This window comes from Pleurodeles waltl, chromosome 8 (genome assembly GCF_031143425.1).
Source record: "Pleurodeles waltl isolate 20211129_DDA chromosome 8, aPleWal1.hap1.20221129, whole genome shotgun sequence".
In the NCBI taxonomy this organism is placed as follows: Eukaryota; Metazoa; Chordata; class Amphibia; order Caudata; family Salamandridae; genus Pleurodeles; species Pleurodeles waltl.
Window position 1 is genome coordinate 388,397,556 of NC_090447.1, and position 15,992 is coordinate 388,413,547.

Below are 15,992 nucleotides of genomic sequence, written 5' to 3' on the forward strand. Positions count from 1 at the left end.
TAAAACAAATAGCAGCAATAACATTTAGATATATTTTTTAAAAAAGTATATATATAAGGGGTGTTAAACATGTCACTCAAGTACAGTGTATTTAGAGGTCTCTGCAAAATGTGCAGGATGTTTTAACAAGTACCTGGCATCCAGGAATAGGCACAGATTTTGCCTGCCGAAGTGGAGTATTGTAGAGGTCCCAATTATTGCCCTCCCACTCACTGTTCGTAGAGGGTTCTAATTACAAAGACATTTCTAAGTATGTGACGTACTACTCCTGTAGTACATCTTCACATACTCACAAATGCCTTTTTGAATCTGCACCCAACTTTCCTGTTTTTACAATATTTTTTATATTTTCACTAAATCTATTTTAAAGTTTTTCATGTCGTTTTTGAAAATGTTACTCTGTATACACCTCACATCAGTTTCTCTGTTAGTTGGTATCAGTACCATGCAAACGTTGCTTTTGCAAGTGCATACAACGCCCTAACATTTTAATTGAGAGCACTCTGAAACCGGCTTGTGCTAATTATTTATGAGCGTTAATACTTGTTTCTCGCGAGAGATTCAACATGAAATACATTGCCTTACAAAGGGCTCAGGAAAATTTGAATGTTCACACACAATGGTGTCTAGCAGAACTGCTGTTTCTTCCTGTATGTGGCAAGTTAAAACAAGCATTTGCAATGCAATGGGTCTCGCGTTTGGTCGAATTATCGCTATTAGCGTTGTAAATTTATAACTGGGCTGATGTAAAAGGGCTGTGGAGGAAGCGTTATCATGGGGGAGAATGTGGGTCGCGCATTATAGGGATACGAATGGTGCTCTGTGAACAGTCAGGCAGTCAGCCTGATACATGGGTAGCACGGGGGCTGCGGATGCCGCTGTGTAACGTGTCTGATCTGCCTGATATCTGGGTAGCACAAGGACTGCTGCTGCTGTATGACAGGTCTGTGATCTGCATGGTGTGTGGTTAGTAACAGGGCTGCTGTGTAACAAGTGTCTCGCCGGCCTGGCATGTGGGTGGCACCTGGAATGCAGTTCTGCTGTGTAAGAGGCTGGTATGTCGGTAGCTACTGATGCTGCTGTGTAACAGGTGTCTCACCAGCCTGGTATGTGGGTAGCACCAGAGCCGTGGATGCTGCTGTGTAACAGGTGTGTGATCTGCCTGGTATGTGGTTAGCAATAGGGCAGCAGGGACTGCTGTGTAACAGTTTTCTCACCAGACTGGTATGTGGGTAGAGCATTGAGGCTGCGGCTGGACCAGGATGGCAGAAGTACGCGCCACTCTCGACTGAGCTCAAGGGCAGGTGGTGTGGGGAGGGCGGGCAGGAGACGCATCTCCCCCTCATATTCCCACTCTCAGGGGGAGGTTAACAATTAACTTCTCTGCTGACCTCGTGTGCACTGGGAATGTACCGGCCACGGGATGGAATGCGGGGAGTGCCATAGAGATCTGTGAGGTGCTAGAATGTACCGGCCACGGGATAGAAAGAGAGGACTGCCATAGAGATCTGTGAGGAGCTAGAATGTACCGGCCACTGGACGGAATGCGCGGTGGCCGAGGACTGCCATAGAGATCTATGGGGTGCTAGAATGTGCCGGCCAGGTTTGCCATAGGAATGAATGAGGTGCTGCTGGGAGATATGTTTAAGACTTCCTGTGGGGAATCGGAATTGTGGGCGAAGTGCTGCAAAAGTGTGTGTGTGGAGTGCTGGAACTCATGGGTGAGGGTGCAGGAGAAACCTGGGGGAAGTGCTAAAAGATGTGTGGGCAAGGCCAGATATAGGGGGTCACTAAGCAGTAAAGGCCACCGCGTCCACGTCACAGTGCCTCCTCGCTCCAGATGCTTCTGGGAGGAGGCAGACACACACCCAACCAATGATATTCACCCTTGTGTAAACCAGCAGATCTTTTAATAACAAAAAGTGGCTAATGAAATCCGCAAGCACGAGCTGCAGCTATTGGAACAAGTATTTGGAATGCATTAGTTTCGTGTTTGCTCGAGTTAGAGCTCAGAGCGTTGTAAATTGCTGACTAGACTTTTATTGCCACACAGACAGAAAATAACAAGAGGAAGAGAGCGAGAGCAAGCCGGCCCTGGAAAAGCCCCCCTCTGATGTTGGTTTATGTTTACAGAGGGCGCTGGTGGGGAGGAGGGATTGAACACACACCCACACTGCAAGTCAAACAGGCCAATACTGAAAGAAAAAGTCCCCTTCAGAAGAGATAAACAGGACATAGCGTAATTACACAGTACTTTGTGATGCTGCTAAACTGAAAAAAGGCAGGACAAAGAGGCAGAACTTACCACTAGCAAGCAAGGAGTTTTGAAGGACACTGCAACTAACAAATCAAAATGCTGGAACTCACTCTATTGTATACTTTAGTATACAGCAGGCCGAACGCTAACGCTCGACCTAAAAAACTACAGAATTTTCCATTTCCCACTTTATGTCTTTCTATTGAGAGTTGAGAAATGTAACTGAAAAGCAGTGCAAATAAACCTATATTGCATAAAAATAATTATGTGAAGTTTCCCATGTAAAATATTGCTTGGTCCCCTCATGAATTAGGATTAGCAAACCACGTGTGTTGTACAGAAGTCACTTCACTAGTGTCAAAACAATTCAAAGCCATTGAGATATTGTAGGAAATTGCAAATGATCTAGAATTCTCCATTAATATCATTTTTGCATGCAACTGTACTAGAATTCCTTGATGTAAAGGTACAATGATAGAAAGTTCAAGGAAATTCCGAAATAGTTTCATATAATACTGTTAGAAATGGGGTTTCTGGTTGGCTAGGGTATGCACCTCAGCCAGGCAGAACTTACCCACTCTAGTCAGGGCAAGGGAGTTACACGTCCAAGATAACCCCTGCTCACCCCCTTGGTAGCTTGGCACGAGCAGTCAGGCTTAACCCGAAGGCAATGTGTAAAGCGTTTGCACAACACACACACACATGTGACGCAATATCCCCACCACAAAGGAAAAACAGCACCAGATTATATGAAAATATACTGTATTGTACACAATTCAATTATCAGACCAAACATTACATATCAGTACTATCCTGCTACCTTAGCAGTTGTCAGAACGTTTACACATTATTTACCCTGCAAACTAGCAGAAGTCACATATAACACACAGGTTACTCAGTATTCTGCAACATAAGCAGTAGTCAGGAAACACGTTATCACATTAGAACACCTGTCATAAGAATATCATAAAACGCCCATAGTAGGAACATTATAACACGTATGGCAAGTCAAAAAGAAAAACATATTCGCAAGTCATGTCCATAAAAGGAACATTTGCATATGCATATGAAACACCATCAAAAACAGGTAGGCAACATATAAATCAGAAGAAGTCTCTAGTAAGAACTTATGTTCTATATATTGTTCCTTTAACAGTACCTGGCTTGATGAAGGCACCTCCAGTGCCTAGAAGATGAACAATGGGGCCCCTGGAGCTCCTATGTGCAAAATGGGGGCCTCTGACATCCTTTTGAGGAGAAGAGGGCGGCACGCACCTCCTCTATACTATTGACGGGCCCCTCCGGGGACCGGAATTACTGGAGGCCTCCCTAGGCCTCCACCGGCCCTCACGAGGGGGGCCCGGGTCAGGGAAAATCTTGGAGTAAGGAGGGGGGCGCCACGCACCCCCTCTGATTTGAGAACGGGCCCCTCCAGGGACCCGCGAACTCCTGGGGTCTCCCTGGGCCTCCGTCGGCCCTTCCACGGAGAGAGACCCCTACAATAATGCCATTGGCCCACGAGGGGGCCAACCAGGGAGCCGGCGGTCCAGGCGAGCCTCCTGTGAGGCTACCACCTGGCCGCCCGACAAAAGAAAGTCCTCCGGGACTTCTACAGACGAGGGAAAGGCGTCCTCCTCACCCTCCGACGACGTTCTGGCCCAAGGCAGGGCCTATGGTGCCCCGGGGGTGCTCCACGGAGTGGTCCTCGCCCCGGGGGCACCAACAGGAGCACGCTTGCTCCCGAGAGCAGGAAGGAGGTTTTCTTAGTGCCCTGAGGGCACTGAGATGAGCGCGAACCTCGCGCTCTGGGATACTTCAAAAGCCCGGCTGCGGTGGTGAATCTTGGCAGCAGGGGAGCGCTAAAGAAAGCGCGAGGGCTTGTTTTTCAGCCCGGGTTGCGGCGGTGATTTGGGCAGATATAAACGATTTTCCCCAAGCGCTCAGGCAAATCTGAAGCCCAGGCTGCGGTGGTGATCTCTTGCAGCACTTTTCAGAGAGAGTGCTTTTTCCAAGCGCTTCAGGCAAGCTGTAGAGATCGTGGCAGGGGTCAGGGGCCACAGCACCCTGCCCCTGGGAACAACAAAACAAGAAGAAGCACAGGGCTGGTGGGCCCAGTTACAGGCCAGCACAAGGGGTGTGGATGGTGGCAGTTCCTCCTAGTGACAAGGCAGGTCACAGGTCAGAACAGCAGCAGCAGTCCATGGTGGTTTCCTGGTGAGTCCATTCATCAGCGTTCTGTGTCCAGTTTCAAGTTTCAAGAATGTTCAAATTGTGGGGAAAATTCCCCTGTACTTATAGTCAGTTCTTACAGTGTTTTACAATGGTAGGGAGAGGAGGTTCCAGCCAGTTACAACTGGTGCTGAGAGTGCCCCCTCTCTCCTTTGAGCACAGGCTCCAAACATCAGTGGGGGGTTAACGACCCTATTGTGTGAGACCAGGGCACAGCCTTTACAAATGTAGGTGTGCCCCGCCTCTCCCTTCTCTCAGCCCAGGAAGACTATTCAGTATGCAGATGCACCTCTGTGACACCTCCACCCTCCCTGTGTACAGGCTGTCTGAAAAGTATGCACAAAGCCCCAACTGTCACTCTGCCCAGACATGGATTGGAGTCAAGCTGCAAAACACCAGAGTCATAAGCACAGATAAATGCGCACTTTCTAGAAGTGGCATTTCTGTGATAGTAATAAAAAATACACCCACACCAGTAAGCAGCATTTATTATCACCGTCACAACCATACCAAACACGCCTACGCTACCCCTCGTAAAGCAGACAATACCCTTTACACATAAGGCAGGGCATTTCTATTGCAATCCTATGAGAAGGCAGCACTCACAGCAGTGAGACACCAAGTTAGGCTGTTTGTCACTACCAGGACAGGCCATGCAATGTGGCACATGTCCTGCCTTTCTACATACATGGCACCCTGCCCATAGGGCAAGCTAGGGCGTACCTTAGGGGTGACTTACATGTAGTAAACGGGGAGTTCTGGGCCTGGCAAGTAACTTTAGATGCCAGGTCCCTGTGGCAGAAAACTGTGCACACAGGCCCTGCGCTAGCAGGCCTGAGACAGGTTTAAAAGTCCACTTCAGTGGGTGGCGCAAGCAGCGCTGCAGGCCCACTAGTAGTATTTAATTTACAGGCCCTGGGTATAGAGATAACACTGTACAAGGGACTTATAGGTAAATTAAATATGCCAATTAGGTATAAGCCAATCATACCAACTTTACATGGGAGAGCACCTGCACTTTAGCACTGGTCAGCAGTGATAAAGTGCTCAGAGTCCTAGAGCCAACAGAGAGAGGTCAGAAAAACCAGGAGGAAGGAGGCAAAAAGACTTGGGATGACCCTGCGTAAGGCAAAAAGTCCAACACAACCCCCTACCAGCCAAAAGCCAGGGGAGAACAATCAATACCTTGATGTACTTCCCTGATTGGGGCGATAGAACAAGGACCCAGGACCACAACAGCAAGGGCATGTTCCAGTTCCACGCCTTCCTGACTCTACTTGGATCTCTCTCTCAATGATTCCCAGGCAGCCTAGACCAACCCACGGGGGTTCTCTAGCTGCCAATGGCCAGAACCAGGCCCCAGGCCATCTAGGAGCCTCTGGTCTCTGAAACCATAACGAGTGGGGGGCAGTAGCCCCAGGTGCAAAGCAACCTGTCTCCACTCCATTTCTAATCAGTTCAGGGGCTCTTCCCTGCCACTGATCCACCAACCTAGGGTCCGCACCCATAGGTTCTACAGGGGCTAGAGGCGAGGCTCTCCTCCCTCTACCCCTCCCTCTAGGATCCCGCCCTCCTCTCCTAGGAGGGGTATCACCAGAATCCACACTTGCCAGGGTGCTGGGTACAACAGCCCTGCACAACTCTTTCGCCAGCCCAGGATCACTACCTGGCGACTGACCACTCAACTTAGGGACGACACCCTTGGGTTGCACCGGGGTCCGGGGCGGGCTTCCCCCTCCCTGAACCCCACTTCCAGAGTCCTGCGTCTCCCTACTTCGGGAGAAGCCACCAGAAGTTTCACATAGGGGGGTGAGCACACTAACCGCCCCCCCAACCAGGTCAGAGTTTACCCCCTGAACCTGTCTATCTAGTCCAGGGACGACACCCTTAGACTGGACCATTGCCCAGCGAACCAGGACTTCCTTGGGAGCACACCTACCCCCTACCAGATCAGAGCTTACCCCCTGAATCTGGCAATCCAACCCAGACTCACTACCCTGCGGTTGAACCACTGCCTGGCGCACCAGGACTTCCTTGGGAGCACACCTACTCCCCATCAGGTCAGAGTTTACCCCCTGAACCTGATCATCCAACCCAGAGTCACCACCCTGCGGTTGAATCATTGCCTGGCGCACCAGGACTTCCTGGGGGGCACACCTACCCCCCACCAGGGAAACACCTTCTCCAAGGGCCACACAAGAGTCTGGCTGGTGCAGGTCTCCTGACCTCTGCCCATCTGACAGAGTCTGGATTCCCCCCAGCCCAGAAATGGTCTCTCCAAGGTCATTCCTGGGGGGCTCTGCTCTCAGAGCTGACCCCTGACCCTCCAGGTTCTCCACTGGGGTCCGCAGCCCCCTCTCAACCCTATGCCTGGATTTCCACCTCCTCCGCTGTAGAGCGAGACTACCAGACACCAGGACCGGCGTAACGCTATCACCAGCCACCCGCCCAAGTCCTAATGACAAAATGGGATCCTTCTGAACAGCTGGCCCTACGGCACAGGCTAGGCTCACCTACTGGCGTTCACTCATGGAACCCTCCAGGATCTGGGACTGGAGCGCGGGTACCCTGGACCTCAGCCCAACCCCATTCCCTCTCCTCTGAGACTGGACATGGGGTACCTTACCAGCCCCAATACACTGGGACCTACCTGGGACACAAGCCTTTCCCACCACACCTGGTTGGGAAACACCTAGACCACTCTCATTAGGAACACCCCCTAATGCCACACCAGACCCTCTGGAACGCAACCAGAAGTCTGCCTCCTTTGAAAGCTCCCTGGGGCCAGAGAGCTCACACACTGACAAGTGTTGGCGTAACTCTGAAAAACAACAACGAAGCAGGTGCTCTCTGACAATCAGATTAAACAGCCCTTCAAAATTGTTTACTGTACTACCCTTCACCCATCCATCCAGTGCAATGCAGCAACCCTCCACACACTCCTCCCAAGACTGGTGGGACAGTTTCCTACAGCCCCTAAGCCTCTTTCTGTATTCCTCAGGGGAAAAACCATACTTCTCAATCAGTGCGTTCTTCATAGTGGAGTACCCCTCCCTGTCACTCTCTTCTAAAGTCAGTAGGGCATCCCTCCCCTCCTTGGGAATAAAGCTCCCTAGGCCAGTTCCCCAGTCCTTCTCAGGGATCCTGCGCTCTACCAGAGCCCTCTCATATTCCTTTAACCACTGACGTATGTCACCCCCGCCTTGGAACCTAGGTACCAGATCTATGGGTATGTGAGGAACATCTTTGCTACAGCACTCTACATTGCTGCCACCACTGGACTCCACCTGCAGCGCTGGTGAGTCCAGAACCTTCAGACTGCGCTCTAGAGCGAGTCTTTCTCTGACAAAGGCCCTCTCTGCCATCCTCTCCTGTACTAAGGCCTTCTCTACCTGAGCCCTTCTCTCCTCAACAGCTAGGCGCGCTAACTGCAATTTCAGGTCCCTCTCTTCCCGCCTATCTCTTAGCTCATCAGGCGTCAAGGAATGAGAGGTAGCCCTGCTTCTTACACTGGACCCAGCAAGGGACTCCCTATCACTGGGGCCTTCCCTGTCAACTGACATCCCCAACCTGTCAATCTCACCCTCCTGATCAGTCTCTCTACCACTCTCTAGGGATGAGGTCTGGGAGCCCTCCCATTGGGAACCCTCGCTACACTCAGGATCCTCTGGGTACCCCCTAAGCACATTCCCTCCCTGGGTATATGTCACAAACCTTTCAAAGAAATTCAGAGATCTCCTGAGGTCCCCTTCTACAGGCAGCCCTCTCTCTCTACAGAACCCCTCTAATTCCTCCTGCGTGTAAAACGGCAGGTCCTCTAAATCAAAGGTAAGTCCCATCTTGAAAAGATACAAATAACTCCAATGTGACAACCACAATACCCAAGCGTGAGAACTGAAAACAGAAAAAATGACCAAAGAGAGAAAGTTAAGAGAAGCCAAACTTGTGATGGTCTAAACACAATCCTTGTAGTGAAATAATGAGTCACAATGGTAGTGTGCAAGCGCAAGTCCTATCCCACCACTGCCACCAATGTTAGAAATTGGGTTTCTGGTTGGCTAGGGTATGCACCTCAGCCAGACAGAACTTACCCACTCTAGTCAGGGCAAGGGAGTTACACGTCCAAGATAACCCCTGCTCACCCCCTTGGTAGCTTGGCACGAGTAGTCAGGCTTAACCCGGAGGCAATGTGTAAAGCGTTTGCACAACACACACACACATGTGACGCAATATCCCCACTAAAAAGAAAAACAACACCAGATTATATGAAAATATACTGTATTGTACACAACTCAATTATCAGACCAAACATCACATATCAGTACTATCCTGCAACCTTAGCAGTTGTCAGAACGTTTACACATTAGTTACCCTGCAAACTAGCAGTAGTCACACATAACACACAGGTTACTCAGTATTCTGCAACACAAGCAGTAGTCAGGAAACACGTTATCACATTAGAACACCTCTCATAAGAATATCATAAAACGCCCATAGTAGGAACATTATAACACGTATGGCAAGTCAAAAAGAAAAACATATTAGCAAGTCATGTCCATAAAAGGAACATTTGCATATGCATATGAAACGCCATCAAAAACAGGTAGGCAACATATAAATCAGAAGAAGTCTCTACCCCCTTCGATTTGAGAAAGGGCCCCTCCAGGGACCTGCGAACTCCTGGGGTCTCCCTGGGCCTCCGTCGGCCCTTCCACGGAGAGAGAGCCCTACAATAATGCCATTGGCCCACGAGGGGGCCAACCAGGGAGCCGGCGGTCCGGGCGAGTCTCTGGTGAGGCTACCACCTGCCCGCCCGACAAAAGAAAGTCCTCCGGGACTTCTACAGACGAGGGAGAGGCGTCCTCCCTCCGACGACGTCCTGGCCCAAGGCAGGGCCTACGGTGCCCCGGGGGTGCTCCACGGAGCGGTCCTCGCCCCGGGGGCACCAACAGGAGCACGCTTGGTCCCGAGAGCAGGAAGGAGGTTTTCTTTGTGCCCTGGGGGCACTGAGATGAGCGCGAACCTCGCTCTCTGGGATAATTCAAAAGCCCAGCTGAGGCGGTGAATCTTGGCAGCAGGGGAGCGCTAAAGAAAGTGCAAGGGCTTGTTTTTCAGCCCGGGTTGCGGCCGTGATTTGGGCAGTAATAAACGCTTTTCCCCAAGCGCTCAGGCAAATCTGCCCGGGCTGCGGTGGTGATCTCTTGTAGCCCTTTTCAGAGAGAGTGCTTTTTCCAAGCGCTTCAGGCAAGCTGTAGAGATCGTGGCAGGGGTCAGGGGCCACAGCACCCTGCCCCTGGGAATAACAAAACAAGAAGAAGCACAGGGCTGGTGGGCCCAGTTACAGGCCAGCACAAGGGTTGCGGATGGTGGCAGTTCCTCCTAGTGACCAGGCAGGTCACAGGTCAGCACAGCAGCAGCAGTCCATGGTGGTTTCCTGGTGAGTCCATTCATCAGCGTTCTGTGTCCAGTTTCAAGTTCCAGCCAGTTACAACTGGTTCTGGGAGTGCTTCCTCTCTCCTTTCAGCACAGGCTCCAAACATCAGTGGGGGGTTAACGACCCTATTGTGTGAGACCAGGGCACAGCCTTTACAAATGTAGGTGTGCCCCGCCTCTCCCTTCTCTCAGCCCAGGAAGACTATTCAGTATGCAGATGCACCTCTGTGACACCTCCACCCTCCCTGTGTACAGGCTGTCTGAAAAGTATGCACAAAGCCCCAACTGTCACTCTGCCCAGACGTGGATTGGAGTCAAGCTGCAAAACACCAGAGTCATAAGCACAGATAAATGCGCACTTTCTAGAAGTGGCATTTCTGTGATAGTAATAAAAAATACACCCACACCAGTAAGCAGCATTTATTATCACCGTCACAACCATACCAAACATGCCTACGCTATCCCTCATAAAGCAGACTATACCCTTTACACATAAGGCAGGGCATTTTACACAAGGCTGTTTGTCACTACTAGGACAGGCCATGCAATATGGCACATGTCCTTCCTTTCTACATACATGGCACCCCACTTTAGCGCTGGTCAGCAGTGATAAAGTGCTCAGAGTCCTAGAGCCAACAGCGAGAGGTCAGAAAAACCAGGAGGAAGGAGGCAAAAAGACTGGGGATGACCCTGCATAAGGCAAAAAGTCCAACAAATACTTTCTGGGATTTTAAAATGCAGATCATTTTGTGTCTTTTTTTCTCCAAACGTCTCTTGGCCCTGTACACTCTTTTTAGGTCCATCACATATCCCATGCTCTCAATTCCCACACTTGCTTTAATGTTGCATGCTTCACTGTTTTTCCACGAAGGCACCCCGACTATAGAATTTGTCAAAGGTCTACCCTTTACCTGGGACCAGATGTTGTACTACGAATAAGCATGTTCGTGTCAAAGCTTGCTCTGTACCCTCAGCATCCATGCATAATTAATTGGCCTCGGTGGAATGAACTTTATTAGTAACTGCTGATAGTGTACTTTTCCAGTGCCTGTGTCACGCATGATAGCCTCAAGCCTATAAATAGATAGCTTCACAAAACCCACATCCAATGAGCAGGAGAGGAAATTGTTTGCGTTTGAAGAGTGGACCAACGGCAGAGAAATATTGGGGGTTCATTTCATGCCACCGAATTTCTTCCTTGTAAGGTAATTGGCTCTTCAAGACGTTGCATTTAAACTCTAGAGATGATAGCTATGGAAATACCCTAGAAATGCTCTAAAAACGGTCTTGTGGGTGTTGATATACTGTAATGCGAAAATGCTCCCAAAAAACTAAATTTGCGTTTATCGCTATGGGAATTAAGTGGCTTAAAAATGCATGCACTAACTTTGCAGTGGTGAACCCTGACAGAAGTAGAAAAAAAACGTCAGACAAACAGCACAATCCCGACGTATTGACTATGCAGGCAAAAAGTACAAAGAAGAAAGATATTTTCTACTTCTGACTTGACTTCGGCAAAATTCAGAGCGCTTGTGGAACAGACGGAAGTGCGTGCCATAAACGACTGCACAGATTATACGTTCATTCTTGCACAAAGCATGGAGTACTTATTTTAAAGCTTGGTGGAGCAATGCGGTAGTACGACTCTACTTACGTTAAGCCACCCTCCAGCAGTTGAAAAGGTGTGGGTTACAGCAACTCAGATGGTGCTATACCATCCCTGCAACAGAGAAAAATGCACCAAATCTTCAAACTTTTACGATGTCAAAGTCTGGCACCACCTTTCACGGCTAGATTTTAATTTAGTAGTTTGTGTGTAAATTATGTGTAGGTTTGAGCGTAATTTATAGTACACATGAGTAGTTTGCATGATTTTAGGAATTTCACGTTACACTAGTTATGTGGGAGTTCCAAAATTATACCGTAACTCTACTTTGCATAATCGCATGCCATTGGCAGTAATATTTAAGTGAATGCACAACTCACTGTAAACATTTCACGTATATGCGCATATAGAACAGAATGTGAGCAGCTATTGTTCCCAGTGTTTTTGTTTGAATGTGCCCTCCCAGAGAAAAGTGACACGAGGATGCATTTCATGCTGAAATATTGTAAAAAATGAAGGATTTGATTTTTTCATAATTCTGCATAATTTTGACATATTTAATATAGTAGCACAAAAGCAAATTACTTTAATTTCGCACATCCCCCAGATGCATGTTAGATGAGTAAGACTTCTACTTTTTATGGGCGAGCGCAAAGCGCTCCATCCCATGCTGTAATCTCTCTTTGGACTTCTAACCACGCCCATGTCACTTCAGTCACCTTCATTGGTTCGTGTGCTTGCCTTTTAAAATCCGCTCGCTTTCATTTGTGAAAGGCATGCATACGACATGCCTTTTCCGGTGTTTAGCCCACCTACACAGCACCAGTAAATAACTGAAACCATTTGAGGCTCGTTGTCTTCAGCTTGGTTTTCGGACTACTTTATCTTTTTATTTTCCACGCAGCGCGATCGCGCTGGGGTTGACATAGCGCAATAGTGCTTGTTTTTTCCGTTTTCAATTTCAGCGCGATTGCGCTGCATTTTACATAGCGCGGTAACACTGTTTTTGTTCTTGTAATTTGTGTGGCAAGAAAAGTCCGGTTAGGAGTTCACAACGCTAATAGCTCTAACTCAAGCAAATGCGAGACCCGTTGCATTGCAAATGCTTGTTAATATTGTCAGTACAAATTATTTTTCATAAAAACACATTTTTTAGTGCTTTTTTCATATCTTAGTTTCATTCTTTTCTTGCATTATTGTATATGTAATTCATTTGTTTGAAAATCCGCACATAAATTCCAGAAAAAATGTACTTTATCACCAATATAGTTTGAGCCTCAAGGGCCCATCTTTAGGGAATGCTAATCAAGCTGCAGAGATATCACCTTCTTCCATGGTTTAAAGCGTCTCATTTGTGTGTGCCAGTATAGAGTTGATATTAGACCCCCCTTGTGGTTTAGAGATTCCCTGACGACCCCCTCACAGTCAAGCTGTGTTCCTCAAAAATTGATGAGAAAATGGAAGGTAGAGTATTTAACCTGGTGAGCCCACACCCTCTGCTGAAACGGGGATCCCATTTCTTAAACAGCAGAGACGTGCAGTATAAAAGAGATTTCCCTTTACTCCTTTCATGTGCATGGTATTGAGAGAGCGTAGTTTAAACATTAGGGGGGTGATTCTCACCCTGGCGGGCGGCGGAGGCCGCCCGCCAGAGTTCCACCCCTCCAGAATACCGCACCGCGGTCATTAGACCGCTGCGGGTATTCTAGGTTTTACACTGGGCTGGCGGGCGACCGCCAAAAGGCCGCCCGCCAGCCCAGTGTAAAACAACCTTCCCACGAGGACGCCGGCTCCGAATGGAGCCGGCGGAGTGGGCAGGTGCGACGGGTGCAGTGGCACCCGTCGCGAATTTCACTGTCTGCAATGCAGACAGTGAAATTCATTGTGGGGCCCTCTTACGGGGGCCCCTGCAGTGCCCATGCCATTGGCATGGGCACTGCAGGAGCCCCCAGGGGCCCCACGACACCCCATACCGCCATCCTGTTCCTGGCGGGCGAACCGCCAGGAACAGGATGGCGGTATGGGGTGTCTGAATCCCCATGGCGGCGCAGCAAGCTGCGCCGCCATGGAGGATTCAGAAGGGCAGCGGAAAACCGGCGGGAGACCGCCGGTTTTCCACTTCTGACCGCGGCCGAACCGCCACGGTCAGAATGCCCTGCGGGGCACCGCCAGTCTGTTGGCGGTGCCCCCGTCATTTTAGCCCTGGCGGTCGACGACCGCCAGGGTTAGAATGACCCCCTATGTTTTATAGACGTGAAATGCTTACATTTGACAATGCAAATTAATAAATTAAAATGTATTAATAAATGTGAAGATTTATTCGCTTGTGAACACTAATGCTGAATAACAGAAAATAATCTTTAATCATATGTATTACCACGATTAAACTGTATTCATTAGAACTCGTATATCTTAAGTTAGCATGAGTCGCGAACTAGCTGTGTAGCTCTCATTTAAAAGCGTATTTTTCTGCTTCTCCAGTGTGCGGACTTGCAAGCGACCATGACCCAGCTATTGTTCTTTTCTGCATTTGTTAGAAACATCGTGGAATTTTCTCATCCGCATGTTAGTAGCTTCTAATATAAAACTGTGGGATTTGAAACAAACATAGATACTTCCAAGGACATTAAAGCGAGGAGAAGAGAACTCTTGACCCGAGACGTGTGCCAAGATGGTGAAGTAACCCCGGATATGCCACCTACGAAAACGCCGATTATGAAGACCAATTAGAAGACGAATTAATATCACGGAATGACAAATGCATTACTTAATGTATAATTTGATTGGTTACCAATAATGGGGTATAGTTACTAACCAATAGAATTTTGGGGGAATGTATCACGGAAAAGGGGATAAAAACCCATGACACGAGAGACGAGACACATTAGGCAGGGGATGATATTGATTGCATCCAGAAACTCTGTCACTCTATTTGATGACTTGAGACTTAGAAAATAACCTTGTCCATAGATTGTCTGTTAACTTTCCCTTTAAGGGAAAGTTTCCTTGCTTCCAACCTAGATAGACTGATGGTGACTCAACTGCTGTCCTGAAGACGAAGACTAATCCTGAATGCTGACCTATCTCGAGGAGGGTAATTATATTGCTAACAGAATCTTTTGCCTTTCTTTCTAGGTACCAACTGCTGTATGTTTGATTAGGTAATATAGCTAGATGTTTTCCAAATTGATATTCTAAATTGTTTTGCATGAAGCCCCAACATGCTAATGCTAATTCGAAGTTAGATGAGGTGTTCATTTGACTGACGGAAGTGACGTGACAGACATATAGCTATGCTGAACTGATATCTTATGAATTATTATGCACCATGATCTATTCTTTGCTAACGTATCTATCTTATGATCCTGATCATCGCATTGTTGAAAGCTTGTTGTAGTTGCCATTTTGTGATTATGCTCTTATGCTTCTTGGTTTTGAAACTAATACGTTTATTATTAGATTGTAATCAATAGGGAATAAATTCACAAAATCTTCCTTCAAGGTGTGGTTATTTGAGTCTGAGAACTAATGAATGCGCCGAAGGTTCATTAATGGTTTTTGTGAAATAGATTCTGATGCTAACTTTTATAATACTATTGATTTAATGATTGGTAATCTCGTCTTACGGAGACTCCCCGCTGGGCCCAAAGATTCATCGACCTAAAACGAGTCCCGATATGTATAAATTAACATAGACGGACGCGTTAACAGTTCTGGTAGCAGAGCGACGGTTTGGCCCTTGGGGGCCCTAGGACGGAGTTTTTATTGTTAATTTTGTTTTCTGTAATAATGAAATTTGGCACAACGATGAGTGGCTAGGTTCACCATGGGCTTTCCCGGGATCTCGGAGCCTGTCTAGATGAGTTGGGAATGTTCTCGGCACCATAGTATGTGTGGTTAGGGTCTTTGCACTTGCTTAAAGCTTATGCATTTTGCAGAAGATTGTGAAGATTTGTGTGTACTTAGGCCAAATTAAGTGTTGTTTAGCAGGAGTGGGCGTACTCCACGGTATGAGAGTAGAGAAGTCGGCGTACTTCATGTGAATGCAGCGCTTATTGTTCAAAATTATCCACGTGGTTGGTTAGTATATACTGACCAGTTGAGGTCTAAGACTCCGGAGTAGGATGAGAAACATGGTTTATGTTGTAATCTGTGCGGTTTAATAGGTCAATCGGGTGTGGTTGACAAGTCAGGTTTGAATCATAACGTATGTATGAAACCTTCGATGGAGATTTGACGAGCTCTAAAGTGCACTAGAAGGAGTCATTGACAAGTCGAGAGTAGAATTTGCAGGTCGAATTCTGCTTGCGCATGTGGGAACTGAGAAGGAGAGAGTAGCGGCCGAGGCTTCAAGTGAAATCTCTGTAAAGTTCTGAAGCGAATGTGTTACCCTTCCTGTAGAAAACCGGCAGATTTGTATTGTCATTTAAGTGTCTGCAATAAATCGCATTAGTTTGTATGAATTAT